The sequence below is a fragment of the Pipistrellus hanaki genome (assembly GCF_964339955.1).
Source record: "Pipistrellus hanaki genome assembly, chromosome: 2".
NCBI lineage: Eukaryota > Metazoa > Chordata > Mammalia > Chiroptera > Vespertilionidae > Pipistrellus > Pipistrellus hanaki.
Window position 1 is genome coordinate 15773879 of NC_140504.1, and position 15855 is coordinate 15789733.

Consider the following 15855-nt stretch of genomic DNA (forward strand, 5'->3'; position numbering starts at 1 on the left):
ACCCAGATCAAATCTGTGTCCAATTTGTACAAATTAGTAGCAAAGAAAGGGTCACAAAGACAGAAAAGCCATCCTTTAGTTACTCCAGTTAAAAATTATAAAGCTATATAGTGAGAATGATATAAAATTATATATATATATATCAATATATATATATATATTCTATAACTTGCTAAATACGATCATACATAGATAGTAAATAGAGTGCATAATCACAGTCATAGTCAACAAATTAAGAACTTTTGAAGATATAAAGAATGGGTAATAGTAGAGCTGTAGTTTCTTATTGTGTGCCCATTATAACACATATTTGCACTGTGAGCAAGTTTATTTTCCTTCCCTAGTGTACATGTTCTTCCAATGTTTAGGATGATGGAGAATATGGTCTTTCAAGATCCTTTCTAGCAGAAACCGGTTTGGCTCAGTGGATAGATTGTCAGCCTGCGGACTGAAGGGTCAGGGGTTCGATTCTGCTCAAGGGCATGTACCTTGGTGTGGGCACATTCCCAGTAGGGGGCGTGCAAGAGGCAGCTGATCGATGACTCTCTCTCATCGATGTTTTTAACTCTCTATCCCTCTCCCTTCCTCTCTGAAAAAAATCAAATATATATATATATATATATATATATATATATATATATATATATATAAAGATCCCTTCTAACATCACTCTCTATGGTTGATGTTTTGATGTTGAATAGTGGCTCACTAAACATTGGTTCCTATGGGTACAGATCAGTCACTTCTTGGTTTGCTAAATTAAGCACCTCTTCCTAGAGTACTTGTCTCACTCTGCTAAGAATTGCCAAGTGCTTTTAGATAGTTCTAGAAATGGTTAACCACAAATATTTTGCTCCCAACCAGGTTGAAATTAATCATTACATTCTATTACCTTTATAGTAGTCAGTCCTCCCTCCTTGGTTTCCTTACCAGAAACAGGCAGCTCCTGCTACTTAACTGGACAGGTATTTTTTAACACATGGCATTGATTTCCCGGCTCTGAAATTCTGAACAAATATAATTATTGTGACAAACTAATCCATTTTAACCCATGGCCTTTCCAACAGTGTGATATAGGTTGCTAAGGACATTAGAATTAGATAGGTGTTTGTAGTAATTTGTTAAGGCAGCAACAGGAAAAAAATACACATAGTACAAAATCATAATATGGTTGAGTGTTGCTGAGGTGCATATTTATCCTCTATATTTCTACCTATATATTTCTGTGTGGATCTTTGAAATAAACTGGGCTAAATTTTGCAGTCATGTAGAGTTATATTTCCTCCTGAGGCACTGTACTAGAAAGAGTTGTTTGTATTTTATTGCCCTGAATGTTTTTTATTTATAGGAAAACCCAGTTAAAGAAGAGTGACAGAAAAATAATAAAACTCTTCAGAATTCAGAGATGCGCAAAACAAATTAAAAATCTTCTCAGGAAATGAAAATAGCTAAGAGCAACCAGACTTCAAATGTACATCCTAGTGGACAAAGAATATATATAAATTTTTGAAAAATGAAAAATGAAAAAGCAAACAAAAGAAAGGATAAAACTGTTTCCATTTCTACTTTATGTTTTGGTTACATACAGTTTTACAATGATTTTCATTACAAATATATTTTATCAGATAGATGGAGCATGTTTGGTCATTGAATATTTTTAAAGGTTTTTACATCATTAACTTGAAAAAGTTATGCTATTTCTAATTAAAAATCTGCCCAATTCATTTTAATGCCAGAAGAAATACACAAGATTGAAATACTAAGCTTTTTCTTCTTGCAAAAATTTTAGTGATTATTTTATATGCTCCCAGCAGTAATTTTTTATTTGCTACGAAGTATTTACTTTAGGAGAATACTAATCACTTAAAGTTATTAATTATCTAAAGAGCAAGATTAAATGAGAAAAATATCTTAAAATTAATTTCATAAATATTAATTATCATTCTATCTAGATAGTTACACAAGGGATATAATAGAAGCGAACATTCATATTTTGATGACACAGTAGAAATAAAACAAAAGTATTTGAAAATAACTATTAAATTTTTGACCCTTCCCACAAAATATCTAATTCAAAACCTTTTATACTTAAGAACACCACGAGCCGAAACCGGTTTGGCTCAGCGGTAGAGCGTCGGTCTGCGGACTGAAAGGTCACGGGTTCGATTCCGGTCAAGGGCACGTACATTGGTTGCGGGCACATCCCTAGTAGGGGGTGTGCAGGAGGCGGCTGGTCAATGTTTCTCTCTCATCGACGTTTCTAGCTCTCTATCTCCCTCCCTTCCTCTCTGTAAAAAATCAATAAAATATATTAAAAAAATAAAAAATAAAAATAAAAAAGAACACAACGATTTTTCTTATCCAACCCCATTTTTTCTACAGATTCCTCTAATAGGCAGTAATAAGTCATAATATTAGGCTCCCAAATAGCCTCTGAACTCAGCAGAAGCAAACTGAAATTCATGATTCCATTTAGTTTATTAAAGATAGGATACATTTAAAAATTTTTAATAACCTTAAGTACATAATTTCTTAGTTAATATGACTATATGTAAATTGTCAAGGTACATGGTTCGAGTTACACAGTTTCTACTTCTTGTCTCTCACACATATCATAGAAAAAGTACATTTTCTTTGTAATTTAATTTATGAAACATGAACAAAGATATCTCTCATATTCCTTCAGTTCTGGAGTTATTAAACTATTTTTACATAAGAAATGCCCTGAGAATTATCTGAATGTTGTAGTAACCAATATTTTATACAGCTAATGACAAAAAGAATTAAAAAGTCCCCCAAAACTTTTAAACATGTATTTTATTATTTTGTACCCCTATCCCAGATTTTAAAACCAACCAAACAAGTAAAAACTCATAGTCTCACTAAGCCAATTTATTTTTTTTAATTCCTTAAAATATGCTTTTTAAGGTCATATGCAACTACTAGAAAGATTTCAAAAGCTAAGCAAAATAACTCCATAAATAAAAGGGGATTTATAATGGAATATCTAAAGTTCCTGTTCAGTAATGGTGTTACTATTGTGAACAATGAGAATATATCTCACAAGGATTCAAAATATATCGTGTCATGTCCAATAAGTGAAAGTATTTTATTCTGCATGATTCCTTAGCCAACAAGCTCATCCCCAAATGTCATGACACAGGAGAGGAGTGTTGTTGGCTTCATTTAGATTTGATTTATTCGATGTATCATCAGGAACAGATAAACCTGCATAATAAACAGCATATGCTGGCCTTAACCAAACATGTGGATTCTGTTACATAAAAAGCAAATGTTCAAAGTAACAGAATTCATATAAATGTGTTTTGTAAAATCAAAGTCAGGAGCTAATTTTGGAGGAGCAGAATAATCGCGGGCCCTACTGTAGGCAAAGTCCCATTTATTTCACATAATAAAAGAGACCTGGTGGTCTCCAGCATTACATTCTAGGGCCTAAAACCAAACCTAAGTTTGTGATTCTTCATATAGAAAGTGTATCTGTGAAGAAAAATACATTTAATAAAAAGTGTTATTAGTCTTTGATAAGAAAAATGGAATCATGTAGAGAATAACCACCATTATTGCAAAATACTTCCAAGCCTTATTCACAGTTACTCTATGTTCCATTTGCTTCATTTTATTTTGGAATTGGATATTTAATTGCAAAAATCATAATAAGCAATTATAATCCAGGAAAAAAAATTTCTTTAAGGACAGGGGACAGAAGAATTGTGTTCAACTATGTCCAAACTTTTGCTACTGGAGACACATTTATGATCACTTAAAACTCCTACAAATTCAAATTGAACTTTTAAAGGTTATTCTATAGCTACCCCAAGAGGTTAGTTTTCCTAAAATCCCACATTCTGATCTTGCCTTTGATCTCTGGAATCACATTCATTCATATATCACAGCCACACTTTTGCGTATTTACTGCCCTTCTTGCTGGGTCAGTCTTTCTGCATCTCATTCTGTCTACTATGACAAACAACTGTTGTCAAGGCTCCACTCTCTCCACTGATGAAATGTGAAAGCTTTTTTACTTTTTATAAAACAACGCATTCCTACAATGGGCTGACGGCCAGCCTGTGGAGAACCAAGTGTTCCAATGTTGATATTTCTTTAAAATAGAAATAAATCTGTCCACTGAATATTAATGTGTAGTCATATCTTTAAAAATCAGTATGGAGTGTCTTGGGATGCTGTCGTTTTATCTAACAGAGAAGTTTTCATACATATCCTGTGGCTTTCCCCATCATTAAACAGTACAAACAAATCCTCTATCTCAGGGACTCCAAGTTCTGAATCTCAGACCTTACGGAAGCCCGTAGTAGAAAATAAATGAACTGAGGAAATTAAAGTCTTCTATGTTTATTTACAAAAGAAAAAAGGCCACTAGCCTAAGATGCATTGTTTTTATTATTTTGATAACATCAAATGAATCTTTTAAAGAGTGGTTTGCTCAAGATTTTAAAAACATGAAATACTATTAGCTACTGAGGTCCTGTGTCAAAATCTAGTTATTTATGACATCATTAATTTCTTAAAATAATTTATTTTCTCAAAATTAAAAATATGCTTTTCACAAAATAATTTATAGACATAAAGTAAGGGGAATTGAAGATAGCCTGTGATCCTCTACCAAAAAATAACCATTGTTATTTTTTTATTTAAATAAACACTGCCTTTATAATTATATATATATATATATATATATATATATATATATGATCATACAATTGCATAATAAGCTTTTTACACTTGTTAACAACTATATAATGAACTCTTTCACCCTAATAAGTCTACTGTATAACTGTATATTACTTTTCATGACTACACACTATTCCACTGTATGCCTGTTGCTCAAATTTTAAATTAGGATGTTTTCAATTTTTCCCATTAAAGACAAGGTTGTGATACTGACAGTTGAAAATACATCTTGGTACATAAACCTCATTACTTCCTTAGATATATTTTGAGAATTGAAATTGCTGAGCCAAACAATAAGCAAATTTTAAAATCTGAACCATCCAATTGCCTTTCAACCAATGGTAGATGGTGTTTCCCCCATCTCTGATTCTTTTTTCATTGATGCAATAAACGTTCATTACATAGTTCCTATGAAGTGGGCTGTGTACTGGGTGAAGGATATGGAAACACTGAGGGACTAAAACATGGATCTAGCCAACTCCTCCCACTTCTCATCATTTGGTAACAGGACATGCATGCAATTTGAGTGCAACATTATAAATGATGGTGTTTTAGTCATATGTGCAAAGTTGATTAAAGACGATAAATAATGTATTAAACATGTCTTAGGTGTTTTTTACATGTGTTGCCTTATTTTTTTTGCTATAAACATCCTGAAATGTTCGTAGTAAAAACATCAAGAGATGGCTCTTATTTTTTTCATTCCATAGGAAAAATCAAAGACCCAGAGAATTTAAATAACTTTTACTGACTTGGCTGCTCTAGTCTCAGCTTTACATCCTTCCAGCATCAGGGCCAGGAATAAGTGAATTTCACTAATGTTCAGTTTCTTCATCTATAGCATGAGGATAAAATAGAATTGTAGCAAGGACTGAATTAAACAAGAATTATTATAGTGCTTAGCACAATGCTTAATACATAGTAAGTGCTCAATAGATGTTTTGCCTTAATACCACCACCACCCCTGTTAATATCCCTATCACAAAAGAGAAAGATTACATTTCTCTCATAATGCATTTCACAATTACAAAGATTCCTTTAATGTTTAACTTAAATCTCTTCAGTGCCCTTCGGTGGCATTTGACAACATAAACTTCTCTTTTTTAAGCTAAGTCATTGAGATATCTCTAATGTTTCTTCCCATTGATTATTTACTGATTCTTTAGTTATTCTTTTGAAAACTTCACTTTCTCTTAAAGCCCTACCCTTGGTTTTGAGAATCTAAAGACATTATTAAAAATTGAGCTTCTAAAGCAATCTAAAATACATTTAAAATATATATTTGTATTTATTTCAGAGAGGGAAAAGAATGATGAGCGAATCATTGATTAGCTGGATTGAGCCTGCAATCCGGGTATGTGCCCTGACTGGGAATCAAACCTTGACCACATGGTTCATAGGTTGACTCTCAACCACTGAGCAATGCTGGCTAGACTAAAATACATTTTACTATGTCTAGCAATATGAGTATTTAATTCACATCACTGTCTAAGGGCAGAAAGGACAGATGGCAGAGAAGTCAAGTGAGTCACGGATATAGAGTTTGGAGGTAATTAACATTTTTAAAGAACTTCAATTTTAGCATGTCTTACTGATATAAATTCATCAAAATTCATAAGTAACATACTCTGAGTCTCTCAATTAATCTATTAAACCAATAATTTTTTCCCATTAATTCTTCCAGAAATTGCTTACTGTCCAAGGCACAGCTGGCGTTTGGTTCTCCTGCTTTAATTTTGACAGTGTTCCTAAATAAAAATAAGCATATCGCTCTTGTTTATTTTGTTTAGTTAAACAGGAAAATTTGCTTGAGAGAGACACAGAGAAAGTTTTAATTTGTATTTAAGCTTGCAATATTCAGATTAATTAGTTAACAGGCTCTATTTGGGTTTTGGAACATGGATAAAATAGTCTTCAAAGTGAAACTATTTCAAATAAATAGTTTTCTCTCTTTTAAGTAAAAATAAAAAAGATATTCCTCATTAAAACATAAAGATGTAGAGAAATTATTTTCCTAAAAAATGCTCAAGTAAGCATCAGTAATAAATCTAAGAAAGGTTAAAACCAATACCTTCAAAATTTACTACTTCAGGCATCTACTGCCTTAATCCTTAACTCTTTTCCACTCACCCAAAGTTAGCTCCATGGAGTGTTTCTTTAATATGCTTATTAATTATCAGTATTGGTTGTTTTAATTTTAAGATTTAGGGTAAAATCTTTTTGGTGGAATATTTCTCTTAAATTCCAATAATTTTTTGTTTTCCAGTACTGGAACACTATGGTTTACAAAGCCTTATTTATTATTAGTAGAGGCCTGGTGCACAAAAATTAGTGCACTCGGGAGGTCCCTCAGCCCAGCCTGTGCCCTCTCACAGTCCAGGACCCCACGGGAATGTCCAACTGATAGCTTAGGCCCACTCTCCAGGGAATCAGGCCTAAGCTGGCAGTCAGACATCCCTCTGGCAGCCCTGGAGCCCTTGGGAGATGTCTGATTAATTGGAGTAGGCCTAAGTCATTAGTCGGACATCCTTAGCACTGCCATGGAAGCAGGAGAGGCTCCTGTTACTGCCACTGCACTAGCCTGCCATGATCCCATGATCCGGCTTCTGGCTATGCAGAGCTCCCCCTGTGGAAGTGCACTGACCACCAGGGGGCAGTTCCTGCATTGAGCATCTTCTCCCTGGTGATCAGTGCACCTCACAGTGACTGGCCATTCCCCTGTTAGGATCAATTTGCACATTACCCTTTTATTATATAGGAGAGCAAAGAACTTAAACTTAATTCATTTCAATAAAGAGTTATTCCTAACGCAGTACTATTACATTGAGAATTTGTAGGATGCCAGAAAAAAAGAAATAAACATTCTGCCTCACTAGAAAACACAAAGGATTTGTAATTAATGAAATTCATGGAATAAAAATAATAGTTTAGATTTGTTACTAGAATCATTCATGCTCTTAGCATGGATATAGGGTTTTTTAAAGCTACTTATAAATCCAGATCGTAAAACAGCAATAGAAATCTACTCCTAAAAATGAATGCTACTCACTTTTCTTTTTCCCCCATGAAGTGCACTTTAAAAAGCCTCTCTGACCAGAAGAGAGCCAAATTACCTAATTGTCATAAACATTATTTTCCTCAAAATGAAACATCAACCTTGCAAATGCAGTATCAACGAATTCACTATTGAAGGGAGATTGAAGGCCAGAGAGCTGCAGCTCGTTGAGAGAAAAATAAAGATTTATTTTCTCTAAGTGTCATACAGTCCTTCACTGACTTCAAAGTCAGACCCATTTCCAGTGCTTGAAAACATAAAATGCAGTACTTATATCAAGTAGATCTTCTAGTGGGTAATTTATTCCCATGTGTCTTACATTGTGGGGCAGGTAGGGTAGAAGATCTGAGTGTATTTGAGAGTGCAATGAAAGATAGACTACTCTGGGGGGGGGGGGGCGAAAGGGGGGGAGAAAGACTTTAATTTAAACAAGAAAATAAGAGTCAACATTAGCAAAATAAACTGAAAAGAATGGGGAATGTCCATTATTCCAGCAATTTTGTAGGCAAATTTTAATTTGAAACTTATGGAAATTTGACCATCTCCACTACATACAACATAGAAATGATCATTCATGTAAAGAAAAAAAGGATGTGTGTATATTTCTTGGGAAGCACATTAAAGTTCAGTGTTATCTGTTGAATTTGTTCCCCTTTGTTCCTCTAAAACTAAGTTTTAGTTTCCCAAGTTCTCCTTCAGTGAACACTATTCATTTTCAGCATTCTCAGTTACCTTTTCTTTTTAAAAAAAATATGTTTTATTGGTTTTTCACAGAGAGGAAGGGAGAAGGGTAGAGATCTAGAAACATTGATATCAAGCAGTTGCCTCCTGCACACCCCCCACCAGGAATGTGCCCACAACCAAGGTACATGCCCTTGACCGGAATCGAACCTGGGACTCTAGAGTCTGCAGACCCATGCTCTATCCACTGAGCCGAACCGGTTTCGGCTCTCAGTTACCTTTTCTATGAAACTCCCTTCTTCATTTAAGTTTGTACCAATAAGTAAGCAGGAAAACAAATATTCTGGTGTAGTCATGTGCTGGACAGAGGTTCTTGACTCATCATTACACATTAACTGCAGATTTATGTCCCTGAACCTCTTTTAATTTTTTTCAATCACAGTTGACATATACTGTTATATTAGCTCCACGTGTACAACATAGTGGTCAAACACTTACATAACTTACAAAGTGATCACCTTGATGAATCTTTGGACCTTTTTAATAAACAGATGCTTTCTTCCCCTACTGTAAACACCGTTGGTTGTTCAGATTCTTATAAAATATTTAATGAGTTACTCTGGTGTCTTTAGGTAAAAGTAAATTAACTTAGAAAATGAGACCAGCCTAATGAAATCAGGGTCTGTGTAGCTTTCCACCTACCTGTAATTATATCAATAGATAAAAACCAATATCTTGTAATAAGAAAAATACAACAGCATTGATCAATTGGGGGGCATTAAAATACTAAAAATTCTAAACAACGTATTTGGAATCAGATAATTTACCTCTCATGATATAGAACAATTGTAAGGGAAATAAATACAGTTTTAGGGAATTAGAACTTGCTAATCAGGAACTTTAGCTTTTCCCCAGCTTGAACCCATGTTAAAGGGTCTATTCTGAGCAGTTTTTACTTTCTTACTTAAGTGTTCTACACCAACATTTACTGGGCGCAGTCCCAGGTGAGATTTACAAATAGAAAACCTTTTGTAAAATGCATGTAGGGAAAAGAATCCGCCATGGTGAAGACCAGTAATCGCTATCACCTTCTACTCAGTAAATATTCAGTTCCTTCTTTTTTTCTACAAATCACACATAATGAGCAACACCCATGGAGACAGCCTGAAGCCCATCCACTCTGTGCCTGAGTCTCAAGAGTCCGGCATAGGTAGGTGAAGTTCAAGACCAACCATCGTCCCTATCAATCCAAAATAGGACTTCTCTTGGTCTGGGGACTTGTGAATTTAAAAGTCAAATTACCTGCCCCTAAGCACAACACACACACACACACACACACACACACACACACACACACACATACACACACGCACCCACGCGCGCGATACACCAAGATGTGACAGGGCCAGGAAAATTACAATAATACACTCACTTTTAATAAAAGAGACACATGTAACCTAACCAGCAGCCCATGTAAATTCTGACGCCCTGCTGAGCACATCCAGTGAAGGCTCTGTATGTACCTGGTGTGGCTTCAATCTTCAGTCTCATCCTAAGACGGGTTCTTTTTCTCTTGTCCCCTTCTTTGTCTGCATCCAAAAATGAGTCCCCTCGGCCTACTTCTGCTCACATCAGGCTGTGTATACAAAGGCCATTTTCAGTTTCATACAAAAGCCCCTTTAGTCCGGCTTGTGGTTGCTTTGGCAGAACATTTCTCTCAAGTACTTAAGAGGCTTCTCCTCTGCTTGTCTCCAATCAGTTCCACGCGCCAGGAACCACACCCACACTGTTAACTACCTAGTTTTCAAGTCTCCAGGAGCTCTCTGTTTTCTCAGCCCCCTGCCTTTTCCTCTCGATTGGATGGTGGCTCCCTGAAGCTCATCTGTAATAACAGGTGAGAAGACTTCACTTTTAGAACTTTCTCTGCCTTAAGTGCTATAATCCATTGAAAGGTTGTGTGGAATGTTTGTAACTAAAATTTCTGGTAAAATTCTTTTGTGTACAGTTTGGGGCTAGAGACAGCTTGTTTTTCTGTAGGAATCCACATTGCTAGATTTCCTTTATTGCTTCCCATTTCTGCCTTGAACCAGCCTATTCTTGCCTGAATTCATCTTTATTTTTGGAATATCTTGCGAAGCCTAGCCAACAGCAGTTACCATATACCACTATGGTTCTCTGTTCTGCCTCTTACCATGGAGCTAACAGTTACCTAGACATATGGTCCGCCTCCCACATTCTGACAGGCAACGGTTTCACCAAATGTTCTGCTACTATATTAATACATCTTCTTTGACTCCTCCAGAATCATTTTTCTTATGCATATCTTTTATTATAACGAAAACCCCATTTATAAAACTAATTTCTGTGTTAGTGAGAAGAGATGATGTAACAGATCAACTACAGAATCTAAGTGGCTTAGCATACAGGTTCATGTCCAGTTCCCACTAAATGTACAAGTTACAAGAGAACTCCCCTCTATGTAGGCACTTAAAGAGCCAGGCGATTGGTAGCTCTACTGCCTTTAACCCTGTTATCTCAACCTGTGGCTTCAAGGATTGCCATGTCAGGTGAAACTTAGATGACTCAGACGTGAAGGGGCACATGGACTTCTCACAGCTGTAGTCCACAGACAAATGCATGGCCTTAATGACAAGGGATACTGCGAACTATTTGAGTGTGCCTAGGAAGGAGAGGAAAGCTGGATATTGTGGGGATGAGTCATTTCTATCTCTGTGTACTGTTACTATTTGGATAAACATGGAAACATAAATAAGCCACAGGAACAATTTTTTTAAAATATATTTTATTAATTTTTTACAGAGAGGAAGGGAGAGAGATAGAGAGTTAGAAACATCGATGAGAGAGAGTCATCTATCAGCTGCCTCTTGCACACCCCCTACTGGGGATATGCCCGCAACCAATGTGTTATACATGCCCTTGACCAGAATCGAACCTGGGACCCTTCAGTCCCCAAGCTGCCGCTCTATCCATTGAGCCAAACCGGTTTTGGCAACACAGGAACAATTTTTGATCACCATGGTGAAGAAACATTTGTCAAACAAAGTATTGGGTCATATGATAAGTGCGATTGGGAAGCAGGAGTTCATTCATCTCTTCAATTATGAAAATACCTAGTGACTAATAAGGTACAAAAAATTGCTCTATATCAATCTAATTGGCTCTTAATTAAAAAGATTCCCTCAGAATTAATGATACCACATGAAAACTGTTTGAACAAAAGCTAAGTCACTAGCAAGAAATAGAAGTGGGGCTAGAAAATGGAGGGAAAAAATGAGTAAAAAAGGAAAATAAAAGAACAAAAAACATTGAAAAACCTTCAGGAAATACTTAAAAGTGTTATAAAACATAGGGTATTAACTGATTTTCATAAAGCATTGCCTTATAGCTTCTAAACTTGATTATAGCTAAGACATCAAGATTCAATACAATTAGAAAGATACTAAAGGATTCTCAGAAATAAATATTCCTTAACATCTATGTCAAGAATGAAGGTTATAAGTATTTTGATGTGAAAGCAATGACACAGGTAATGAACTAGCTCATCCACCAATCATGGTACAAAGGAGGGTGTTAGCCTTTCTTAATGGACACTATCCATCATTGCTGCACCCAGGCTCACAGGATGTGAGAAGAGGAGGAAATAGAATCCTTTATAGATTTAAACCATCAGGACCTCAGCAGGCAGGCAAAACACTTGAACTCAAGTATTTCTAAGAAATGTTTCACACAAGAGTTAAAATCCTTACTTACTACATAATAGCCCATTTAAATTGATTATTTTTTTTCAAGCTAGCCCACTCAAAGATGCATAGAGATCAATAAAGTCCATCTATACAGAGTAAATATTTTAGGTTTTGATGGCCACACAATCTCTGTTACAACTACTCACCCTTATGCTGATTTGGCAAGAAAAACAAAACAACATAAACAATATGACACATAAATGAATGGGCCTGGTTGTGTTTCAATGAAACTTTATTTACAAAAATAAGTAGCAGGAAGATTTGGCCTACAGACCATAATTTGCCAACCCTGATTTAGTAGATAAAAGAAAAAAGAATTACAGCAAAAATTTTAAAATTAACTGGTCAAAGCAACCCCAAAAAGTTCAACCATACTAGTAGTAAAAAAAAAAAAAAATGCTAAAACAGAAAATATCTATTTTTCCCCTCTACAACATTATGACTCAAATACCATGATGCATGGCGAGAAGGAAGGAGAGCATACTGACATAAATTTCACAAGCTTTCTTGAAGTCAAATACATAATAAATGTATAGACACATGCACACGTACATGTTATTAGAATTAGTAATTCTTACTAAGGATGTGTGTTGTTTGGTTTAAATTTTATAACTCTAAGTACTGGTAGCCCAATGGCTATTTATAGATGAATCAGGAATAAGCCAATACTTCAGGGGGGGGGGTGGTCAGAAAAATGATTTATTTAATAATATAAACGCACTTTCCTTGTCCCTCTATTTATAATACTCGGAGAGAACAAAAACAACAACAACAACAACAACAACAACAAAAAGTAAAAAGTGGGGAAGTTCTACAACTTTTCTATTGGCTCTAGGATTTATTAATATTGGCCAATAGTACAATTTCTCCACTTGAATAGCCATTTCCTATTCAAGTCCTCTTTATCACCTTCCTTCATCCCTCAGATTGAGCAGTTTCCTGAAGAAACCGTATTAAGCAATAGCAAGAAGCTTGCACTCTAACCATAAGGATTGCCCGACCTATCTGAAGGGTCCTAATATCCCCATCTATCCATAAATCCAGTGATTCTTTTATTAAAATATTTCCCTAGCACCACTGAACTATAAGTAGAATGATTAAACATTTTGTAGATGCTGAAAAATGAAGATTCCACTAAAAAGTAAAAATTCATTTCTACCCAGCTGGTGTGGCTCTTTGGCTGAGCATCAACCTATGAACCAGGAGGCCATGATTCAATTCCTGGTCAGGCCACAGGCCAGGGTTGCAGGTCTGATCCCCAGTAGGGGGATGTGCAGGAGGCAGTGGATCAGAGTCTCTCTCATCATTGCTGTTTCTATCTCACTCTCTTCCTCTCCCTTCTTCTCTGAAAACAATAAAAATATATTTTAAAAAAATTCATTTTTAATTTGTTCTCAACCATTGTAAATAAACTGAGACATAGATTTATAAAAAGTCTGTATTAATAAACCCATTTTATTATTTTTGAAATTATCTTTCTTTTCTGGTCATAAAGGTAACCATGGATCACTGTCAAATGTAACAAAGGAAAAAATGAATAAATAAATAATCATCCATGATGCCAGAACTTAAAAATAGCTACAGTTGGTATCATGAAGTATATTCTCCCAGATTTTTGTGTGTTTACCAAACCAGGTCTATTTGAAATACTTAAAATAAGATAAACAATTTTAATGTACATAAGTAAAGATGAGCTCCCTCATTTATAACCACAACTTATTCCACAGGGAGTATGCACCATAAATCATTTATGCAATGTTATACTGATGGATATTTAGGCTGCAAAATTATTTTCACATTTAAATACTCAAACATGAACATTTCAGACATATATTTGAGTTTGCTCTATTATTTCCCTCCAGGTAAATTCATAAAATGCAATTTTTTTTTAATTTTGAAGAGTATCTAAGTTTAACATTTTGCATTATATTAATTACCCTCTAGAAGAGGTGTAACACTTTAACTCTCTTCCAAAGCATCCAATTTGAGCATGCTAAAATAAATTATGGTATTGTCCCAGACTAAAATGTTGCAAAATTTAATGACATGGCCAACTATGCATAGGAGTACATAAAGTAAAACAGGATACAAGATATAATAAAGCATATCACTGCCCTAGCCGGTTTGGTTCAGTGGATGGAGCGCTGGCCTGCGAACTGAAAGGTCCCAGGTTCAATTCTGGTCAAGGGCACATGCCCCAGTTGTGGGCTCAATCCCCAGTGGGGAACTTGCAGGGGCAGCTGATCCATGATTTGCTCCCATTATGGATGTTTCTATCTCTCTTCCACTCTTCCTTCCTCTCTGAAATCAATAAAAATATATTTTTAAAAAGAATACCACTGATGTGATTTATTACTATGTAAATTATAATATACATATATATGTGTGTGTGTGTGTGTGTGTGTGTGCATATAGTGTATAGCATTACATGTATGTATACAATATTACATATATATGGCAAGAAGTACCACATAACCCATGAACATAAACAATACAGCGATGAAAGTGTGTGGTGAGGGTTGGGGACAGGCTGGGAGAGGTCAATGAGGGAAAAGGAGGACATATGTAATACTTTCAACAATAAAGATTTAAAAAATAAAATAAAATAATAAAATAAAATAAAATAAAATAAAATAAAATAAAATAAAATAAAATAAAAAAGTACCCCAACTGAGGAACAGGACTGAAGCACGTTTTAAACTATCTTTTATGTTCCACATTTGTTGAAACTCCTAGATTTTGTGCATATTTTAGTTTTAAACTGAAAAGCAATATGTTAAAAGAATATCGGACATCACAAAGCTAAAGAAATATCCTAACACATCTTGCACTTCACCTGCTATTACACATACCGTTATAGAACACAAATCCCCAATGTGCTCCCATCTGGAATATTTAAACACACTAGACAGAAAAAAATGTTTTTTTCCAAACAAAGAACTCGTTTTAACTCGTGAAGACTCTTCATACCTAATAGAAAGCAGGAGAACACATTTCTCTTCGCAACTGAGAAAACAAATCAGAGCAAAACCGTGAGTCCGTGAAGACAGAGTAGCTCTGAGAATGAGCTCGAGGCCCCTGGCTGCAGGCATTTTGGAAAGCATTTTGAAGGGGAACAAACTATTAATAAAGACTCAATACTTACAGTGACCTCTGAGCAGTTCCAGATGTAGACAGGGGGATTTTTCCACAAATAATAAAGAAGGGCCAGCTCCAAGAAGTGACAGTGGGAACGGGCTTGCAGGAGCTAGAATTACATGGGACACTGAAAAGAGGCTCCGCAGAAATGAAGCAACACAGAAAGAATCCAGACCCTTGACCAAACAAGAGATTTAATCTCTGACAGGAGCTCTTAACCAATTCCTTAGTGAAGAGGAAATATACAGAATTTTATATTTTTGCCTACAACTACAGTTTTAGCAGTTTATAATAAACTTACTCTCCACTCTATCACTGCACTACTTTTTTATACAGAGTAACTCATTTAATCTTCACTTAGTAGAAACTATTTTTTAAAATATATTTTATTGATTTTTTTTTTTTACAGACAGGAAAGGAGGGGGATAGAGAGCTAGAAACATCAATGAGAGAGAAACACCAATCAGCTACCTCCTGCACACCCCGGCTGGGGATGAGCCCGCAACC

General features: G+C 35.3%; 1 protein-coding gene across 1 annotated transcript in view; it reads right to left on the reverse strand.

Annotated features, from left to right (window-relative positions):
* The window catches only part of LOC311617529 (uncharacterized protein), a 438209-nt gene extending 422741 nt beyond the window's left edge, over positions 1 to 15468 (reverse strand). Inside the window, exons 1-2 of the mRNA XM_084873885.1 lie at positions 15356 to 15468; positions 893 to 1007 (exon numbers count right to left, since the gene is read on the reverse strand). The gene's annotated coding sequence lies outside the window, so the exon portion shown is untranslated. The remainder of the gene's footprint in view (positions 1 to 892; positions 1008 to 15355) is intronic.
* Between the last annotated feature and the right edge of the window lie 387 nt (positions 15469 to 15855).